General features: G+C 41.5%; 1 protein-coding gene across 13 annotated transcripts in view; it reads right to left on the bottom strand.

The window, feature by feature from the left end:
- The window catches only part of VWC2L (von Willebrand factor C domain containing 2 like), a 423,395-nt gene that overhangs the window by 110,257 nt on the left and 293,840 nt on the right, over window positions 1-19,298 (bottom strand). The window contains exon 1 of one of the 13 annotated variants that reach the window (XM_032693024.1): window positions 12,279-12,299. The exons of the other annotated variants lie outside the window; for them this stretch is intronic. The gene's annotated coding sequence lies outside the window, so the exon portion shown is untranslated. Of the gene's footprint in view, window positions 1-12,278; window positions 12,300-19,298 lie in introns of those variants that run through there. 13 annotated transcript variants of the gene reach the window in all.

The raw sequence follows: 19,298 nt of genomic DNA, 5'->3' as shown, positions 1-19,298 counted from the left end.
TGTTTGACCTTAAACATATTCAAAGTATAATATGGTTTCATCTGTTTTCTCAAATGAGCAGAACACCTATACCAAGCAACTTCAGAGGACATAAACAGAACATGAAGTGAATTACCTGACCTGAAAAATAAGACTTTGGGCAAAGATGTGAACATTAATCAATATACAAAGATAAGGAATGAGTCAAGAAATGAGGATTTTTCAATAGAAATAATGAAAATTTGCCTTCTAGTCATGACTCTGTGTTAAAAGGGAGCTAAGGGAGCTTCCTGAACAAAGAAGTGAGAAAGATGGATGGCAGAGAAATATATTAGATATGTTACTGAACTCTGAATAGGTTAAAATAAGTAGTGACCAATACAGAAACTTAACACAGAAATACTGTAAATAATACATAACATCACATATTAGATAACATAGAACAATATCTTACGTAAAGCACACTGTGAAAAAAATCATAATCAGATATGTGAAGGCAAAAAATGGGAATCAGTTTTTCATTGGTTTAACTGATGCAGCTCTGAACAGTTAATTACTTAGGAGGACCTTATAATGATTTCATGATGTTCTTCCTGAAAACACCACTTGATTCAGTCTAACACGTGACTGAAGAGTGAAACAAAATGTTCAAAACAGTATTGTCAATCACCCCCAAGCTTTAACACCCAACACGCTTTACAGAAGTCTTTTCTATGTGCTGCTGGTGAGACACAATTGACCGTGTGCCCAACCCAAACCCACCCTGACTGCCCAAGGCACAGCAGCCCTGCTTCCCCACAAGGAGAGGGAACTCTGTGTTACTACTGGTGGGAGCCATGAGCTCTGGAGAGGCTGCTGTGCAGGGGAGGTGTGTTCAGACTCCCTGAGGGGAGTCCTGGGGGATCCTGGATTAAGGCATTTCCCAAGGCAGCGCAGGGGGTGCTGTTACCCTGCAGGAATTACACAGTTTGGCATCTCCAGGAGCTCAGCGTACAAAGAAAGACAGGGAACAAGTTGTGTTTTTTATCTTTCAAAGAAAAGGGAGCAGCCTCCCCCCTCTAGGAGAGGCGGCACCTCCTGAGCACAGGAATATCAGCTAATTCTGCAGATTTCATGGACCCGAAGTACAAGTTCTCAGAGGCACAACGTGAATCTTTTGAAACCCACATGCTCAATCTTACTACAAAGATATGTTTTTAAAGAGGGGTTTTTATAGTGAGCAGCAAAGCATAATAATGATTAATACCTGGATTGCCAGCAAGTGCCCTGAACAGCTCTTACTGTGCAGACACTGACATTCTCTTGCCAAAGTGAAAACATAGCAGCATTTCCTGTTAAAAAACAATGTTCATTGGAATAGAAAAAGCAGTAGCTGGCACTGAGAGTAACAAATGAGAAGGTCAGCTGCACAGACACGAGCAGTACAGAACACATATGCAACATATTCTATGAAGCACCTATTTAATTTACCCTGAGCAGAATTCGCTTTAGCAGCAGTAATAAAGCTTACATTAGTTTAACAAAAAGAAAAATGTATTACATTAAATTTTCTGATTAAATGCAAATAACTCTTAATCAGCACCTTTTAGCAGGGTTACTAATGGAAATGCATTAATTAATGCTGCACACCTATTATTTTATTCTAGTTTGAAGAGCCACTGTTATTTGCAGTTCTCTTATCCAGAAGAACACCTGTAATTTTCAGAAAACCCAATCAAACCTTCACAATAGAGTTTTAGGCTATGATTTAGTGAAAACTCGCATGCTTAAAGTCCTATCAAAATAAAATCTGAAGAAAGCACCTTTTTGTAGGGAGGAAACATAAAAATACCCCTGCTTTTCCTTTATCTGATACATCCATCTGAAATCAAGGAGAGCCACTGGTCCCTCTGTGCACTCCCAGAGGGCTTATGGCACTCCTAAAAGGTAAGTCAAGGTCAGGCTGGGATCTAAGGCAGCTCTAGAGCTTCCCTTAGCCTGCACGTGTTCCTCTGTGCTGGGAAGCTCAGAGATAAGGCAACAGCAACCTGGTCCCAAAGACCAAATCCGGGTTAAATTACAGAACCAATACCTGGAGAAAAAAAAGATTGTGGAGGAGCAAAACCTACACCAATGCAAAATCTGTGTACACTGAGGGGTATGTATGCAGGAGTTGTAAGTGATTGAAAGAAGAGAAAGAATGAATGAAAGATTTCCTCTAGAATGGGGCACTAACCCATAGCTATAATGTTTTTCCGATGATAAAAAGAAATATAAGTTAAAGCAGCAGCTGCTGAAACAATGCTTTACATTATTTAAAGTCAGGCTGTATTATTATTAGTAGTAGTATTAGTATTATACAATTGAAGGTTTATCATAAAGAGCTGTGATACATCTTAAGGGAACTGGAATGTATCTGGATTAAACATGTGACACAAGCTGGTAAACACCTTTGAAAGTGTGTTTGGAACAGAAACAGTTTGTCATAAGGTCAGTGTATCACCTAACAAGGGCTCTGCCACACTGCTGCAGGAACCATAGTGAAGGAAATATTTTAAATTAGTGATCTGTTGTTTTGTTTTGAAAAGCACAGACCTTAGAAGCAACATTTTCACCCATATAGTTGACATTACCTAAAATACGATGGAACAGTGGTGAATCAGCCTCTCATGACACATTGTATGAGCTCAAAAAAGCCCTGAAAAGGTGATCACTGTATGGAGTGGGTTTACCACCACAGCAACAGAGACTCCATCCTCTCGTGAAAAGACAACTGCCTTTTTTTTGACTAAAAGAAAAATAAATAAACTTTATTCCTGTGAAGTGTCATATTAACTGCTGCACTGGAAATTATTAAGCTTAAAAATACTGGAATTAGCACCAAAACATACTTAAAAAAAGAAAAATCTGCTGAAGGGGATGAAATAAGATGTGGTAAAAGAGAAAGGATCAAATGGGGAGAAGCTTATTAATGCGAAACCTTCAGGACTGGTACTGAGACTCATTTCATTTAGCATTTTCATCAGTTATCTTGGCACAAAATAGAAGAATCAAACTAATTAAACATTAATGGCACAAAGTTAGATGGCAGTGACCATACTAATAAGGATCACAATCAAATACAAGAAGAGCTAGATGACACTAAGGACTGGAGAGACAAAAATGAAATAAATTATGATAGTAAGAAGTGCAAGGTCTTGCTCTGGAGATTACCACAAATTTCTGGTGTAACTGAGGGCACAGAGGTGTATTGGCTGGTCATGGGAAGATGATGCCCCTCAGGGTGATGCAGCCATATCCACCAGTGTGATGCAGCCCAAGGAGATACAACAGTGAGGGGGAAGATGGGTTATATTACTGTGAAGGTCATCAGGAAACTGCAGAGATGATCTCATGAGAGGGATTTAACACCCTAGTTATCCACCCCCACAAAGCAAAGCCAGCAGAGGGTTTGGCTGCTCAGTGGAATTCTGCTGAATGTTAAATACCAATGAAGAGACAAGGGCCAATGCACGCTGGAGAAGAAAAGGTACTTTGGGTTGGAACTCAGAATAAAGTTTTTAACGCTCTGGAGAGCAAGGTTCTGAAAGAGTCTTTTAAAAGTCAATAATTTTTAAGGCCAATTTCATAAAAAAGGATTATCTGACACGTTTGCCTGCAGTTTCAGAGCAGTAAACATGCTCACCCAGGAGAGCCGCCTTTTCCTTCTCCATTCTCTGTGCCTAATGGCCAAAACCAGCTCAGTAAGACAGATGGAGCTTCATTTCTCCTGCCAAGCCTTGATCTGAACTTACAGATCTCTGAGACCAAGACAGTCAGTGACAAAATAGAAATGCAGTCCATGCCCCATCCTACTGTGCTCTATTTCATCTCTGGGAGCACTGTGGATATAACTCTGCTGGGAGACCTCAGCAACCTCTCAGAAACTGGTTGAAATAAGGCAAACATTTTCTATTTAGTTGTTTTCATGTGATTTCCTGCATTATTTGAGGGAAGGTTTTTTGAAACCTTCATAAAATCCAAGCGTGCATTACAAGATATGACTACATTTACGACCTGACATTATGTCATATAATTATGTATTAATGTAATTTTTAAAGTGCCTATTTTTCTTCTGATTGAATCGGAAATGCTGCACATGCTGCCACACATATAAATCCAGCAAAGCTGTGTCTTGCTTTGCAGTATACTAGTGTACAAGAGTGGCTTTTTTTGTATGACTTTGAAAAGTGAGCCCTCACTCATCACATGGTGTTCTCACAGAGCTGCTCTACATTCTGGGCTGCAGAGAGGGTTACCCATGTCACCAGAAAATGTTACACGACAGCCTCTGAGACCTTTCCAACTCCACAGGTTCACTGATGGTTTAGTGACTGGAATCCAGCAGTAGTTTTAATGTATGACTTTCAACAAAGATTTCAGATGCAGAGTGCTTCAAATATATATTCTGGTGATGTAGCCATGAATTTTAAGTGGTCTAGTTTTAGCCTCTCTCTATTAGAAACTTTTTTGGAAAGCTTAGTTTTCATCATTCAGCCTTGTCAATTGTTGCTGTTCATAATCAAAATGAAAGACATGAAGTAGTGCTTAATAATAATAATAATTAAACCCTATAACTTTTGCTTTTCTCTCGATTTATTAGCAGGAATTTTTATTTTATTTGCCATTAGGCAACAAGCGTTATGGTGACAGAATTATTAAAATTGTCCTGAGCCATTTTATTTCCCTACTTATGAAAGGATATTCCGTAAGATTACACTAAAATACTACAAATTCTTTCATATATCAGAAGCCCTAGAGAGCAAGGCAGTATTAAGACAAGACAAATCTTCAAAATGCTGAGTAATGCCTTTGCTCCATCGATCTTTTACTCTGTCAAAATATTAGCTTTTTACTCTAGCACATTTTCTGTGCCACATACAGCAATTACGGGGTGACTGAAAAAAAGGGAGCCTGACAGGTTATGCTCCTGTGCAGTCTCCAGATTTTAATGGGGCTGACAAGTCTCAAGGACTCTCCTGCTGCAAGGGAGGTGCTGTTCTGCACAGTATTTCCCACAGCCTTGACACAACGCAATGATCAAGTTCACATATTGCTTAAAAAAATAAAGCAGCAGCAGCAAGGAGAAAAGGCAGAAAGCTGTATATAGGCTAAGAGTGAGCCATGGTATAAATCTCACTGGATATTTGCCAATAAGTATTTATTCATTTGAACTGGCATGTGCAGAATCATCTAGTCCCTCCTCATCTCACAAGGAACCAAAATCTAAACTCTCTTGCCTCTGCAAGGGAAAGGAGGGGCTGGCAATGACAGTGGCCCCAGCATCACGTACTGAATGGGAGCAGAGTTTGAGCCCTGACCCTTCCTGATGGGGAATGGCCAAATGCACTGTGGGACTGCCAGGGTTCACCTCTCGCTGGAGTGCCTGGGGTGGTTCTGTTATCACACTTAAGAAAATGGACTGCAAAAGGCTTGGACAAAAACACACCGTTGCAACTGCTCACTGATGTGAACATGGCAGCCAAGCCTCTGCTTTTGGCAGCTTCTTCTTTCAGATTTTTCTGTTCTCCTTCCTCCCCTCAAGTGCTGCAACTGCAGGACCCACAGAAACCTGGGTGCACCCAGAGTAAGACCCAGTTGTGTCTGGCAGCATGGCTCAGAGAGCACCAGCTCTAGGAGCTCTAGGAGCTCAGAGGTTCCTCTGCAACACCTCCTTCAATGCTCAGCTTTCCAGAAGTGCTGGCCTGTGAGTGCTGGACTAATGGGCTGGCCTCCCCCATCCACTGCTGGGAAAGCAGCATCACCCTGCTGTGCAGTCACACTTCCACCCCAAGCACTTTGCTTTTCTGTAACTTTGGGGAAGATGACATGAACACAAACTCCTCATCTCAGTGGCCTCATTTGCCATCTCTTCAGCAGCAAGAGAACTAACACAGCATATCCCATGTGCTGCCATGGATTATGAGCTTCCATGGGATGCAGATGCAGTCAGCACTAACACAAGGCCTCTAGCCAGAGATCTGGGAGCTGTTGTGATTTACCCACTCAAGATGTCTTTCTATAGCTCCAGGAAAGGCAGCAGGCATTTCAGAACCTCAGAATGCAGGGCTGGGGGTGTTTAAAAGGTCATCATTCCTTCTGCCACCTAAAGGCAAGATCAGCTTTGCCACAACTCTTTGTGACAGATCTTTGTACTTAGAGCTGTAAAACACTGGGCTCCCTCCCACAGCTCTTCTCAGTACTGTTTTTTCAGCAACAGTTAAGCAACTCTGCTTAGAAATTCACTTACATGAAGAAGTTTGCACCTCAAAAGGGTGCACCTTAGGAAAAGAACAGGTATTTAATTCAGGGCAAAACAAATACTGCAGACAAGGTTGATGAGGGGAACTTGAGCTTGAGATGTTTGAGGGCCATTACTACCCTGACACAGCTATAATTCCTAGTCTTTCCTATGGTAAAAAGACCCAAGTGAGTCTTTAATTCATGGCCTCTCTGCTTCTTAAACTCTTAAAAAGCAAGAAGATCTTTCTCTGATAAAGTCAAATCAATATCTAACATGAGAATCACTGGAAACACTTTTTTTGTGTTGCAGAGGGTTACAATGCAGACTGGTATAATTTACATTACAATTACTTGCCCTATTGTTGTGGAAAAGATCTGCAGGAATACATAATGCAGGAAAACATTTCCCTCCACTGGCTGAGTGTGAACAACCCATAAGGAGTTACTCCATGAAGGCTCTGAGCCCAGCTGCTGCGCTATGCGTGACTTCTAAAAATAGGGCACTCTGGAACAGGGAGGGGGGAAGAGGAGAAAGTCAGCAACCAAAATTCATCTCCAAATTTTTCATTTTTCTGTCTTGCCTGAAAAGGTAACTTGCATGAGGAAAGGGAAGCTGTGATCTCGTACCTGGAGACCCCTGACAGCCGAGGAGGGGCATCCAGTTTGTCCATTAGTTCTGTTACAGGTGCTGTTGTATTACCTTGGCCAAGTCACCTCCACATGTTTCTCTGACCACCTTCCTTTGTATTGTCTACTTAGATTATGCAGTTTAGATTCCTAAAGGTACTTGGGCACCTAATGCCTCTGTGGACACATTCTGAAGTCCTCCAGGTCAGGTACTATCGCTTACATCATGCACAGCCCAGCTTTGATCTTACCTGCCATACCTCACTACTGATACAAAAACTACCAATCATGACTGCTCATTTCTGAGCTCTTCTGTTCTACGATGTGAACAACAACCACGGGGCCCTGCAGGAGCTAACAACAGAATTCACTTCTTTTATATATTCACAAAAGTCAGGATAAGAATTCAAACACAAGGAAAAGCAGATTGAGAATCCACGTCATAAAACTATCACATAAAATCATATCCTTAACAATTACAGGTTGACTTCAACTGTAAATTTCATACAGAAAAGTATGGAAACATGAGTCACTTTGACAACAGAAACCTCCCCCAGTGTTTGCCGCCCAGCAGGCAATGGGCTCAGGACAACTTGGCTTTCCTAAGTTTCAGCAGCTTTATGTGGCCACGTCCAGAGCAAGGGGACCAAGGGGAAGTTAGGACAGTTAAAAGTGTGCTCCAATTTGGACCAGGAACTGGCCAGCTGCAAACACACTCAGATTCACTAAATGTAATTTTTCCTTATGAAAATGAAGGCTGAAAGGTGGCCTTACTGCAGGTGGGAGCTGACACACAGCAGCCTAATGGACCGATGACTCGTCAGCCTTATTAGATAAAGGCATCATCAGTCCCATCCTCTGGAAGCTGGAGAAACTTGTCCCCATAAAACCTGCAATCTCACAGCAGCGTGTTCCCAAATGCTGAGGTGGTTACTGAAAGTCGTGCTGCACCACCTGAATTTTTTAGATGCTTTGCAGAAGAACTACAGGGAAAAAGTCTTGTGTGTGTAATACACTGCTCTGGTCAGATGCTCAGAGCAGGATGATCTACCTCCTCACACCTCAGGATCTGTTTAAAAATGGTAATATTTCTTATTATTTCTGTATTTCTGTAGTGGCTCCTTCTGGCCTCAGAAGATGGAATCTGCCCTAGCCTAGCACTGCTGCGGTGTCCTCATCCCATCCCTGAACAGAGGCCAATGAATAACATGCCCCATTTGGCAAGTGCTTTCTCAAGTGTAAACAAGTGCGTTTTTAAAATGCCCCTCCCCACTCCTTCTTACAAAAATAAACCAAATTCACCATATTAACTGATAAACTGTGCACCAAAGTACTGACAAAAACCAGTAATAAATAATGAAAGCACAATTCTGCATTTTAAAAGAAGCCTTGGAACAGAAAGAGAGGTTATAACTTTAGCTCCAAGGAAGAACAAGGATAAAACTGCAGCAACATTTTGCACTATGTTTTAAAATCTTGGTGAGATCAGGAGGAAAAGCACTGTAAGATTTCAAATTATTACATGGTATAGTATCAGTTCTATAGGGATTGAAAGGCTCACATCTTTTTAAGCACTTAGATGCCTCAGGTAATATTTCTATTACATGCAATAAAGGAGAAAGTACCCAGATGTATGTTTTCATTGCTCACCTGATTCCTTAAGGATTTTCAGGAGAAAAAAAATCAAAGCCTGTATCCTCTGTTTTTTATACATATTGTACATATATGAAAAAAAAACCAAATTAAAATGAGCAGTAAATGCAGGAATTAAAAGCAGATATTTGAAATAAAAGGTGTTGATAAACTGGAGTGAGTTCAGTGGAGGGTCACCAAGATGTCCAAGGGCTGGAGCACTTGATGGATGGTGGGAGATGGAGAGACAATGGGCATAAACTGAAACAAAAGAGATTCATGTTGGATAACAGGAAACTTTTCCACAATGAGGACAATCAAGCAGCCAAAATGGCAGCCCTTAGGGGCTGGACAGTCTCCATCCTTGGAGGTTTTCAAGAGCAGGCTGGATAAAGCCCTTAATGGTCTGATGTCATATCTGCCCCTGCTTTGGGTAGGAAGGTGATTAGACCTCCTGCAGTTCCTTCCAACCTGATCTGCTTTATGATGTTACTTTCCCCACAATGCTTAAGGCAAGGGAATACTGAGAAAAATGGGAAAGCAACCATATGAGCTAGCAGAGAAGTAGAGAGACTGATGAGAAATCTTTCCCTGTCATTCTTCAAGGTGACCCTTATGCACTTTCATATGTAGAATTCTACAAAAGTAGAATTCTACATTCTGCAAAAGTAGAACAATCTACTTTTGGGGAAAAAAGGATGGCAAAATTGCTTTCCCAAAGCAAACACCTGATACACACAGAAACAGGGGCTGTCACTGAAGACACAGAAGGAGGTGGATATGAAACTTTAGATCTCTGAGCATCAGGTAAAAGAGCAAACATTCCCTGGTGTTGGTCTTGCGGTGTTGAGTTCTCTCTCAGAAGAGCTAAACAGAAAACAAGAAGCTACAAAACATTGCATCCCAAGAGCTGTTCCAGTGAGACTCTAATCCCTTCCTGAGCAGGATGAAATGAAAAAAGAAAACTTTATGGATTTTAAAGTGGGTTTATGGTCAATCCCTGTTCAGACAGGCATGTACCCTTCTGATGGTGCAGATACTGCCCCAAATCCTTAATTTGAGAGAACCTGTACTGCCCCCAAGGAATTCAATTGTAGGAGGAGGTAGTTCATGTTTAACTCAGAGAATTAAGCAGCACAGAGAAACTTGGCCAGTACACAGAGGGGGTTTTTTTAATTCTCTGTATTCCCTGATGTGGAGACAATTTGTGATTCTCTTATGGTTGTCTCTGAGAGCAGGGAAAACACTGGATTGAAACAAGACTTCAGATTCAAGAAAGAAACAAACACTTGGAGAGATCCCTTCAAACAGAGGCATCTCCAGTGTTAAGGCAGAACTCCCATTTTGTACAAAACACCAGTAACACAAACCACCAGAGACCCTGACATCAAACAGGCCCAGCAACAGATTCAATTGATGGAACTGCTCCTGCAGCCACAAAATGATGCTGTGGCTGGATCCTCTAATTACTGCAAGCTGATGGCTGCAATCCCCACATCAAAACTTTATCTTCTCCCTCACTTCAAAAGTTTCCAAAATTCATGAGAGCTTATGCTTTGCCCTACATACAGAAAGGGCCTTCACCAAGAGGAAATCTTGGGTTCAGGCACAGAGGTTTCAAAATAAGTGGAAGTTTAAGAGATCAGTGTGCCCATCCCTGTGGGCCTGAGGCAGGAAGACAGGCTGTTTGTAGAAATAGCTTTTTGTGGGATACATCAAGCTGCAGGAAGGGTACTCCACTCTGGGAAGACAGAGAGCAAAGGGCTGTGATTAAGTCAGGTTTTAGGGAGAACAAACAGAATTTAAAACAGTGGAAAGACAGAAACCACAGTGTCACAGCTGGGGGGTTTCCGTCCCTGATGTGTCCCATAATCTGTGTCTGAACAGTGTCTCTAAGAAATCTAACCTAGAAAAGTGCTGGCAAAGAAGAAAAAATCTTAACATATAAAATCCCGTAGTCTTCTGCACTCAGTACAGAGATCTTTAATACTAGCTGAGTGTGGAAAGGGGAAGTCTGCTGGCAGAACAGAATCTATCTGTATTAATACCTGAACAGAAATCTGCCTTCAGGCCTGTTATACAAACTTGAGGATGCAAAGTCTCACTCACAGTTCTTGAGATGATTTTCCACTTTTCTTCCTATTAAGGTACACATTTGCTGTGTATAAAATTATGGTTATGAAAGAATATTGTGGGAATTCAAAATATATTCCAGTTTAAATACAGAAAAATGGTTAACAGAGCCTTAGAGAACCATGCTTTTGTCATATTGCACAGATTAGGATTCACTGATATCTCCAGACAATTTACACGACGAGCCAGCATTTCTGTTAGAAAGGAGAAGTCACAGAAATTATTTGTCTTTGGAGACTGATTCTGGTGTTTTTCCTATATTAAAGTGAGGCTCCTATTAAGTCTGTGGATTTACTGTGACGGTGTCCTAAATCTTAGGAAATGTCAATATCTTCCTCCCTTTCTTTCCCATTTATTGCAGCATACTTCTTCTTCTCCTTTCTGTCAGCCTCCGTAATTGGTGGAAAGTAAGAGAAAAGCCCAGCATGGTGCTGAATCAATCTAATTGTGAGTTACAATGACTGCTGGTGTATCTGAACTCCTGGAGGGAACAGGCTGTATTTTCCCCAAAGGTAGTAATCTCCTTATTTCACTGTCAGGGGCCTGGGGGGAACCTGTGGGCCAAGGAAACGGGGTAACCCTTAGCACAGCCCAGCACAGGACACAGGGGTGTTGCCTGAAAGGTTTCCCTTTGTAGTTGTTATTCAGTTACTTTTTTTTTTTTTGGTCTCTTTTTCATGCTTTTTCGACTAGTGTTTCTCTGGTTTGCTACCTGTTTTCATCTATTCCTACTGCAGAGGAGGAAAACTAAGCAAATAATAGAGTGAACCAAAAGAAAAAGATAACGGCTTGGGATTTGTAGCAAGAAAGGGTGTAATTTCATCTAGTAAGAGGCACTTAAAATTTAAAAGCAAATCAAACCCAATTTATAGCTATATAGATATATGTTGGCTAAATAGAACATATCAGTTCAATTATTCTTGCTGAATTTCAATTACCATAAGACCCCACACATTTTAGAAATAAAATTAAACAATGCTTATTAAGCCATCTGGTATTCTGAAATATCTCTTTGGTTGTGTATTTAAACTTTTAAAGCAATTCTTATAAAATTTAGATTCTGGCTCCCATAGGAAAATACATTCATGAATTTAGTGCTCATTTAAGATAGACACTTTTTTCCTGATAGATTCAAGTGCTAAACAGAAAATTGTTTAGATGATTTCAAGCATTATTGCTCTCTAATAGTAATGCAGCAGCTAAGGAATAAATAAAATAAAGCACATTCTTTCTTTGGAATTCACTTAATTAGCAATATTCTGAAGTTATCCTGAATTCTACTTTAAAAGTGGGGTGGATTTGTTGATTTTTTTTTTGAAGCAAAGCAAAAGTTACATATCAAATGATGTAAAGCAATCAGGAACCTCCCCCTGCATCTATATTTACTTCCATGAGCTGTTGCATTAATATATAGAATTGTAGAATCATTTAGGTTGAAAAAGTCTTTTAAGACCATTAAGTCCAACTGTTTACCTAACACTGCCAAGCCCACCACTAAACCACTTCCACATCTACACAAGTTTTGAACCCTTCCAGGGATGGTTCCCTGGGCAGCCTGTCCCACTGCTTGAGCACCCTTTCAGTGAAGAAATTTTTCCTAATATCCAATCTATATCATAGCAAAGTTGTTCCCTCCGCTGACTTACCAACCATTGTGTGGATTCCATGCCCTCTCTGTTTGTCAAAGCAAAGACAGACTGGACCCCCTCTCCATCAGAGACTTAATAGAAACCCCCACCACAGGAGGTGGAGAAGGCAGCAGCTCCCCATGCTCCCTATTCACTGAGTCTTCAATGATCCAACTTGACCTTCCTTGCCTGAATAAAACTAGGCTTTCCTTTTTCTAAGCATAATCATGTATTTTGCTCCAGTCACTTCTACTCCCCAGACTCTGACAACCCAAGAAAAGTGCATTGTATTTGATGACCATTTGTCAGTTCATCTATAACTCTCCCTTTCAGCAGAGGTCTGTGAATATAAACGGCCATTTGATGCGAGTCTCCCATTCAACCAAACACACAAACCCATACAAGCTCATTATTTTCAGCATAAAATAAATCTATTCCCTCCACCTGGAATTGGAGAGCATCCCACCATGCTTTGAGAACAGAATATGACAGGGAGGGAAGAAAAGAGCTGATGTATTATACTTTGCTCAGTCCAAATTGAAAACCTACATGCCCTAATGGTATTTTGGTTTCCAAATGAGTTCTTTGAATAATATTCCCTTCCCCTCTTTCCATTAGAATATCCAGAAATTAATAATTTAGCCTAGTCATACTGTAGGCCACATGAGTGGTAACTTCTGAATAAAACAATAACCATTCATACCCACACTTAAATTGCTGGGAGGCCTCTGAGGCTCAGTGCCAAATATCTAACCCATCTCAAAGGTCTGGAGTAACAGGAACTCCAGAATAGCAGCTGCAGCTCAGTCAGCATAACTTCAGTTTAGGAGTTTGGGTTTGATTTGTTATGTTGACTTGCTGAGACTTTATATCCATAGGGAAAGGGGAGCACAGAGAAAGGTCACAGCCATGCCTCCTACAGCTCAATACAAGCTCCCAGGGCTGCCATTCACCCCGGGTCTTCTTATATTGCCAGGTTACACTCACAGCCTCTGCACTGAGACCCTTCTGTTGGCCTTTTAGGAAGACCTATGATCATGGTGCTCATGTCAGGCAATGCAGGAGTCTCAGGATCACCATGAGAGGAAATTCTGCATTTCAGGAAATTCAATCAAATCCGTGCCAGGATCCAACAGTTATGGAATTAAAGGATTCACCACTATGCCGTTGAAGTGCAATCAGGATATACAGGAGGTGAAAGGAAAAAGAAGCAAAGGGAAAGAAAAGTTTCCTGTACACTGCATCAACTGTAGAAAACTTGATCCATGTATTGCTAAACCATATGTTGCCAGGTAGACTCCCTAAGAGCTGAGGCTCAAAGGTTGCAAACAGCTGGGTTTTATTACAAGGGAGCACAGTGACAACTGTGGAGGCTCAACCTGCACAACCCTGGAGGGTTTAATCCTCATGGTGAAGGAGCAGTGTCCTGGGAGCCAGGGAAATCTGCTTAGCACTGATTGCCTCACCTCGGCCGGCTGCCTTCCCTCTGCTGCCGCCTCCCTCTCTCTGTTTATATTAATTAAATTCTCCACTTTAGCACGCTGTCTTGAAATACAGGCAGGGCTTAGTGACTGTAATTCCAGATTCCAACTGTGACATTAACACTGAAACACGCACAGAGCACATTCAGAATTAAAAAGCCTGCTTCCCCCTCTCTTAAATGATGAGACAAAAAGGATTCAGATGTCTCAGACACAAGTGTATCAGAAGCAGGGGCTTATATCAGTGAGAAGGAGTCAGTTACATGCCTGTTATATGCTTCCAGATTCTCAAAAGCACTACTTTAATTTTGCCACTTATTTCCATTATTCTCTTCCTACTTATTCCCAAAGCCAATTAAAATGCAAACAGGAGATTTTAAAGGCTTCAGTTCGATAACAGGCAGTGAGACAAGCAAGGCATGGGACGGCACTGAAATATGGCTCTTTAATGCAGGCATATTAATAGAAATAATTGGATTTCTAAAGTCTCACAACTGCAAGCGTAACCTCTTATTGTCCATTAAACCAATTGACATCCTGCATTTGTTATTTCAAAAGTGTGATTCTGATTTCATGAAGAGTGCTAAACATATTCAGTTTGCTCTAAGGAAAGTTCTGGAGTTTTCTTCTGAAGCACATCCGAGCATCATAGCATGGATTATATCCCACGGAGTCATCAAAGCCAGCACAGTAAATGCTGGCCTTGGAGAAGTTTTTGGCAAAGCCAGAGTTTCATGCAAAACACAGAATATATTATTAAGCTTTTAACAGTTATAATAAAAGAGTCAAAGAATTTAATCTCAACTTCTCAAAACAGCCTATGGGAAGTAGATGCTGGAACTTGCCTGAATTTCAGTGGAAGGCTTATGATGAAACATCCTGAGGAAATCCCTGCCCTACTCTGCTGTAGATTTCTGAATTTAACATCATCTAGTTTCCCATTTCGTATGTTTAATTCAAACTGTTTCCCCTGGCTATGACTGCTGTCAGGTGATAGGGCTAACACCATCTTTAAGCTCATCTGACAAGGCAGTGCCCAGTCCACCTTACGTCCCACTGTCATTGCCGCTTCTCTTACACCACATTCATCCTAAAGTGACAAACCCAAAGGAATATAAGCACCCCCACATATCCCTTTCTGTTTGTAGGGTTAGTTTTCAGTAATTTAGCTCCTTGAACATGACTGAGATGCCAGGTAAGAGCAGAGTCAGTTCAAGGTGGCAGAGGGAGAACACGGCAGGGGACAAGGAGAGCAGAGGAAACAGGAGGGCAGAATTGCATCCTACAGTTACCACTGGCCATTAAAAGGGGTTCACTTTCTTGACAGACCATGTGCTGCCTCTGGCTGCACAGGATTAAGGCTTCCCCCACCTCTGATGGTATAATTTCTAGTTTATTTATCCCAGCAGCAAGTGCACTGCCAACACAAGTGCTGGTTCTGCTCTCCTGCCCGCTCCCTGGAATGCGTCTCTACTCCTCTCTCTCCTTTTTGCCAGCACAAACATCCTTGTGACTGTGCCATGAGCTGAAGTGAGAAACAAATCTGAAGTGGTTCCCTGGTCTGGCTCCCAAAGCAGGTACACACCAGCCATGCCAGGAAAAGGGACAGCGAGAGAAGTGTCCGTCCCTGTGAGCAGCACAGTGAACTTCTGCCAGAGCTGTTCATGGAGCTGCAGCTGTGATCCGAGAGCTGAAAGCCAACCCTTCAAGAGTGGGAAAGGAAAGGCAGCCTTCTAACTTTGTTTCCAGCACACACCACAATACACATGCAGGCTCTGGAATAGCTTAGAAATGAAGTTCCACTGCCGATGAGTTAGAATTATGCTCCATATCCATGGTTATAGAGACAACTCTACATTTGAAGCACCCGTTTAAAACATAAATTAATATTGAAAAGATACACCGAATTTTTTATACTTATTAATTTTCTATTACTTATTCCAACATGAATATTTCCCTATTTATAGCATGATAAATGATTATCTATTTTCTAGTCTTTCTACAAGCAAGATTTCAGTTTCCTTTTCAGCTCCTTCAGATAGTACCTTGTACAGAAAGGTTCAAGTGCCATGTTTTTATTACCACTAATGCAGAACAAGTCATTTTTCCAGTTGAAATTATGACAACTATGTCACAAAGAGAAGCAAGAGCAAAAATGTATCTTTGTTTCTTCTTTAATGGATAAAAAAGAAAAAAAATTACCACTTTTGTTGTATTTCCTGTCAGGGGAAGTCGAAGAACACTTAACGCACACCTCGTGGCCTTAACACTAGTAACTTCAACAAAGGGTTCATTGTGAAATTGCTTTTCATCTCAAAGTAAAAACATGAAAAACTATGTAGAGGACTGAGGATTTACCAATCCAAAACTAAGTATTTCAACTGAAAATTGGAATTATTCTTCTTAAGCAAATGAAAAGAGAAAATAGTGAGGGAGCTCCGCTCCAACAGTTCTGTTCTCAGTTCTGGATCTCTTAATTCATATTCTTAAACATATTGTATTGAGCGTTTTGCAATCAAACATTGATAAAATAATGAAATACATCAAAAGATAGAAATAGCATAAAGAATGGTCAGCCCTCAAATCATGAGCAAAGTAAGCCATTAAGAACACAGAGACCGAGTTCCCCACCCAACCCCTCTAATGTGCCACTCTAATGCTCCACAGGCATCCTGAGCATCTTGTTTCCTTCACTGAAGTGGCATCACATGGAGAAAAAACACCTTTAAAAATTCAACTAATTTGGAGCCACAAACAGGAAAATGTCTTAATCCTAATTTTATAGCAGAATTTTATGTCAGTACATACTTTTTTAGATGCCTTAAACTGCTAATTTCCATAAATTACCATGCCTGGGTCTCTTTTAATAGTAAACATATCTTTGTATTTCCTGCTTGTAATGCTTGGCTTTACCATAATTACAGTGTGTTCCCTGTTTTCAGCCCCATAAGGATCCCCCTCACTGCTCTCTCCTCAGCCAAGCTCTGCTCAACATAGTTTTCTATTAGCAGAGACACAAAATGAACCTGCAAAATTTACTCAGAGATTTACTGCATGCACAGCACTTGCACATGTATATGCAAACTCACATTTGCATATTCAAAATGTCTGCTGTTGCCCACGAACACGTTTTATTTTGGCATGCTATGGCTGTACATGCAAATTCCCCGCTTCCAGCATCAATTACCTACTCCCCCACAATCAATATGTTCCCTTTCCTAAAACAATCCATTTCAGACCCTATATTACTTTGCTTCCCTGTAAGTCAATACATACTGCCACGTCCCCCCACATAAATGTCTTTGCCCAATTCTTTTTACTGATTCTGTCGATTCCGTGCTGGTCCCTATTTGCTTTCCAAAATCTTCAGCTTCCTCTCTCCCCTTTTTCCCAGACCCTGCTTTTGCTCACTCCATGTAGAGAAAGAGCAGCAGCTCTACCTGTTTCTCACCTGTCTGACACAGAGGCACCTGCTGCTCCCTTGCTAAAGAAACAGCATCCCCCAAAGGCAGCATTCAAGAGGATCCACATAAGGGACTGTGACCAGGAGCACCTGCCAAGGACACGAATGAGCAACACAGAGGACAGAGCAGAGGACAGAGGACAAAAGCACTGCATGGATATATCACTGTTATATGAGATTCTTCACTGGGCTTTATGTGGATGAACCAGTTCATCACCAGAGTACACACATCCCCTGAATCAGTCAGGGGAGAGCAGGTCCCACCCCACCTTGTCTGAACACTTCTGCCTGGCAGTGTCTCAAGCAATGGCAATTTTGCACAGCCTCGTGACCCACTCACCACCTCTCTCCTGCAAAACCACGGCACCGTGTGTTCGATTCCCTGTGCTGCCCTGGCCATGGCTGCACACGGACACACGGACACATCTCAGTGGGAGAGGACAGTGCTGTGGGGAATTGATTCCTGAAGGCTCATGTCACTAACCCTTAACCTGCACTTGTGCCAGCCTGGCCACTGGAGCCAGGACCGTGGGCAAAAGCAGTCAGCTGGAGTGTGGATAATGAAGAAGCCTCTCTCAGCTTTACACCCCCAGAGCTGGCTCACAGTCCTCAGCTTTGTCCTGCTCAGAGCACACTTCACACCTGAACGTAGAAAAGTTCCATACTTTGAAAGAATGTTAGTTATAAGGACTGAGCTAGCTAACCTACACAAAATTTAACTATTGATCCTAACCATTAAACCACTTTAAATTATGAAAATAAATTCCAAATGTACTCGGTAGACTAAATTTACTTTTCATTTCCCCCCATGTGTAAGGCCTATTTGCCTAATTTAATGTTTTACAGCTATCTTTGTTGTGCAAATACTTTCTACAGTGAATATGGAATATATGAAAAACAATCAGAAACTCTCATTCTGCAGTTGTGCTATTTACTTCCTTCCTGAAAACTCAGCTGAGTGAAGTCAGGGTAATTGCCTCTAAGTTGCTCTGAATAATGTTGCAGAGCCTTGTGCTGACAGTCACACCATTCTTCTACTGCTCGTGTATCCCAGAGCTATTCCAGTGGCTAACTGTAATTCATTTTGGCTGCTAGATCTGCATGGAAAGATGAAAGCTGGTAGCAAATGTCCTTAGTCTGCCTCCAATCTTCATCAACTTTCTATCCAGTAATTTTGTAGATGTTACATGCTCCAAAATCACGGAGTCTTTGCTCCCTTTCCCCCATTCCCTGCACGTTGCCATCATTCAAGGTGGTAGCAGCTGTACACCAGCTCATTATGTTAAACTAATCTTGCCACCTGACATTCTTTTCACCAATCAATCTGTTGATTACGGCCAGTTTAAATCTTACTGATAAACAGGAGTCTGCAATCTTTCAAAGGACAATAGAATCTGAATTAATTCACATCCAGCAGAGGAAAACCAAAATCCTCCCACAAACAGAACTGAGAAACTTCCTAGCCCACAAGGACAACGTTTATGGAGCGGCAGATGGGCTTTCACACGCTGCAGTGCAGGAGAGCGTGGCCTCCTCAGCTCTCAGACAGCACTCAGACTGAGGAGAAGCTCATTCTCACATAGAAATTTATTAATTACACCTTGAAACTCTACCAAGTTAGCCTGTTACTGACGCCAGCTCTCAAACTGTTCTCATGCGTAACTCATCTTTAAAATGTGCAAACATGAAGATTTGAAGTTCCTGTCATAAATATTTCCACGTTACACTTACTAGTCTATCAACCACACACCTCACAGAACCAAACAAACCCCCAGTCTGACATCTACACAGATAACCAGGGGAAATTCATATAAAAAGGGAGGAAAATCATACCTGTTTTCTTTAAACTATCCTTACGATATGTTCCATACTTGGCAACATAATGAGTAGGTTTAGATTGGAAATCAGGAAGTAATTCTTCCTTGTGACAGTGGTGAGGCCCTGGCACAGGTTGCCCAGAGAAGCTGTAGATTCCCCATCCCTGGAAGTTTTCAAGGCCAGGTTGGACAGGGCTTGGAGCAACCTGGGCTAGTGGAAGGTGTCCCTGCCCATGGCAGGGGGTTGGAACTGGATGGTCTTTAAGTCCCTTTCAAC

This window comes from Chiroxiphia lanceolata, chromosome 7 (assembly GCF_009829145.1).
Source record: "Chiroxiphia lanceolata isolate bChiLan1 chromosome 7, bChiLan1.pri, whole genome shotgun sequence".
Lineage (NCBI taxonomy): Eukaryota > Metazoa > Chordata > Aves > Passeriformes > Pipridae > Chiroxiphia > Chiroxiphia lanceolata.
The sequence above is the reverse complement of the archived record's forward strand: the minus strand, read 5'-3'. Positions and strand labels throughout refer to the sequence as shown.